Raw genomic sequence first — 3,080 nt, 5'->3', positions numbered from 1 at the left:
CTGAGGACAGTAAGAGCCCGGAGAGGAATAATTCTGGCAATCAAACGCTAGAAATTGGGTGGAAAGCTGCCGTTGAACGCCCAAACCATGCTCAGTCCTGGCGTTCAACGCCAGAAACAAGCAAGGAATTGGTGTTGAACGCCCAAAAGAAGCACAGTTCTGGAGTTCAGACGCCAGGAACAGGTGAGGAGTTGGCGTCCAATGTCACTCCAGCTTCTAACTCTGTCATTCAAATGCCAGTAAGGGATCAGACATACATAAGTGCTGATAATAACCCCTCTAAAAAGGCTTCTCCAACTACCTCTGTAGGAAATAAACCTGCAGCAACTAAGGTTGAGGAATATAAAACCAAGATACCTTATCCTCAAAAACTCTGCCAAGAGGAGCAGGATAGCAATTTGCTCGCTTTGCAGATTATCTCAGGACTCTTGAAATAAAGATTCTGTTTGCAGAGGCACTTGAGCAAATACCTTCTTATGCCAAGTTCATGAAAGAGATCTTGAGTCATAAGAAGGATTGGAGAGAAACTGAAAGAGTTCTCCTCACTGAAGAATGTAGTGCAGTCATTCTGAAAAGCTTTCCAGAAAAGCTTAAGGATCCCGGGAGCTTTCTGATACCATGCACACTAGAGGGTAATTGCACTAAGACAGCTTTATGTGATCTTGGAGCAAGCATCAATCTAATACCTGCATCCACTATCAGAAAACTTGGTTTAACTGAATAAGTCAAACCAACCCGGATATGTCTCCAACTTGCTGATGGCTCCATTAAATATCCATCAGGCGTGATTGAGGACATGATTATCAGGGTTGGGCCATTCGCCTTTTCCACTGACTTTGTAGTGCTAGAAATAAAGGAGCACAAGAGTGCTACTCTCATCCTAGGAAGACCTTTCCTAGCAACTGGACGAACTCTCATTGATGTCCAAAAGGGAGAAGTCACCCTGAGAGTCAATGAGGATGAGTTTAAGTTGAATGTTGTCAATGCCATGCAGCATCCAGACACACCAAAAGACTGCATGAAAGTTGATCTTATTGACTCTTTGGTAGAGGAGATCAACATGGCCGAGAGTCTCGAATCAGAGTTGGAAGATATCTTTAAAGATGTTCAGCCTGATCTTGAGGATTCAGAGGAATTGAAAGAGCCTCTGAAATTTCCTCAGGAAGAGGAAAAACCTCCTAAACCCGAGCTCAAACCATTACCACCATCCCTGAAATATACATTTCTGGGAGAAGGTGACACTTTTCCAATGATCATAAGCTCTGCTTTAAATCCACAGAAAGAGGAAGCACTAATTCAAGTGCTAAGGACACACAAGACAGCTCTTGGGTGGTTCATAGGTGACCTTAAGGGCATAAGCCCAGCTAGATGCATGCACAAGATCTTATTGGAGGACAATGTATTGATTACAGAAGGCTCAATACAGCCACCAGAAAGGATCATTTTCCTTTACCATTCATAGACCAGATGCTAGAAAGACTAGCAGGTCATAATTATTACTGCTTTTTGGATGGTTGTTCAGGATACAACCAAATTGCAGTAGATCCCCAGGATCAAGAGAAAACAGCATTCACATGTCCATCTGGAGTATTTGCTTACAGAAGGATGCCTTTTGGGCTGTGTAATGCGCCTGCAACCTTTCAGAGATGCATGCTCTCTATTTTCTCTGATATGGTGGAAAATTTTCTGGAAGTCTTCATGGATGACTTCTCAGTATATGGAAACTCATTCAGCCCCTGTCTTGATCACCTGACACTGGTTTTGAAAAGATGCCAAGAGACCAACCTGGTTTTAAACTGGGAAAAATGTCACTTTATGGTGACTGAAGGGATTGTCCTTGGGCATAAAATTTCAAACAAGGGAATAGAGGTGGATCAAGCTAAAATAGAGGTAATTGAAAAATTACCACCACCTTCCAATGTTAAGGCAATCAGAAGCTTTCTGGGGCACGCAGGATTCTATAGGAGGTTTATAAAGGGTTTTTCAAAAATTGCAAAACCTCTAAGCAACCTGCTAGCTGCTGACACGCCATTTTTGTTTGACACAGAGTGCCTGCAGGCGTTTGAAACTCTGAAAGCTAAGTTGGTCACAGCACCAGTTATCTCTGCACCAGATTGGATATTACCATTCGAATTAATGTGTGATGCCAGTGATCACGCCATTGGTGCAGTACTGGGGCAGAGGCATGACAAACTTCTGCATGTCATTTATTATGCTAGCCGTGTTTTAAATGATGCCCAGAAAAATTACACAACCACAGAAAAGGAATTGCTTGCAGTGGTCTATGCCATTGACAAGTTTAGATCATACTTAGTAGGATCAAAAGTGATTGTGTACACTGACCATGCTGCTCTTAAATATCTACTTACAAAGCAGGATTCAAAACCTAGGCTTATAAGATGGGTATTGCTTCTGCAAGAGTTTGATATAGAAATAAGAGACAGAAAAGGGACAGAAAACCAAGTGGCTGATCATCTGTCACGAATAGAGCCAGTAGAAGGGACGCCCTCCCCCCTATTGAGATTTCTGAAACCTTTCCGGATGAGCATTTGTTCGCCATTCAGGAAACACCATGGTTTGCAGACATTGCAAACTATAAAGCTGCAAGGTTCATACCCAAGGCGTACAGCAGGCAACAAAAGAAAAAATTAATTTCTGATGCAAAGTACTACTTGTGGGATGAACCCTATCTCTTTAAGAGATGTGCAGACGGAATAATCCGTAGGTGTGTGCCTAGAGAAGAAGCACAGAGCATCTTATGGCATTGCCATGGGTCACAATTTTCGGAGGTGAGCGAACAGCCACCAAGGTCCTCCAATGTGGTTTCTACTGGCCTACACTCTACAGAGATTCCCGAGAGTTTGTACGTAACTGTGACAGTTGCCAGAGAGCTAGTAATTTGCCTCACAGTTACGCCATGCCTCAACAAGGAATCTTGGAGATTGAGCTGTTTGATGTATGGGGTATTGATTTCATGGGGCCTTTCCCACCATCATACTCAAACACTTATATTCTGGTGGCAGTTGACTATGTATCTAAATGGGTAGAGGCCATTGCCACACCCACCAATGATACTAAAA

This window comes from Arachis ipaensis, chromosome B05, assembly GCF_000816755.2.
Source record: "Arachis ipaensis cultivar K30076 chromosome B05, Araip1.1, whole genome shotgun sequence".
NCBI classification, from domain to species: domain Eukaryota; kingdom Viridiplantae; phylum Streptophyta; class Magnoliopsida; order Fabales; family Fabaceae; genus Arachis; species Arachis ipaensis.
This window is presented reverse-complemented; position numbering follows the sequence as displayed.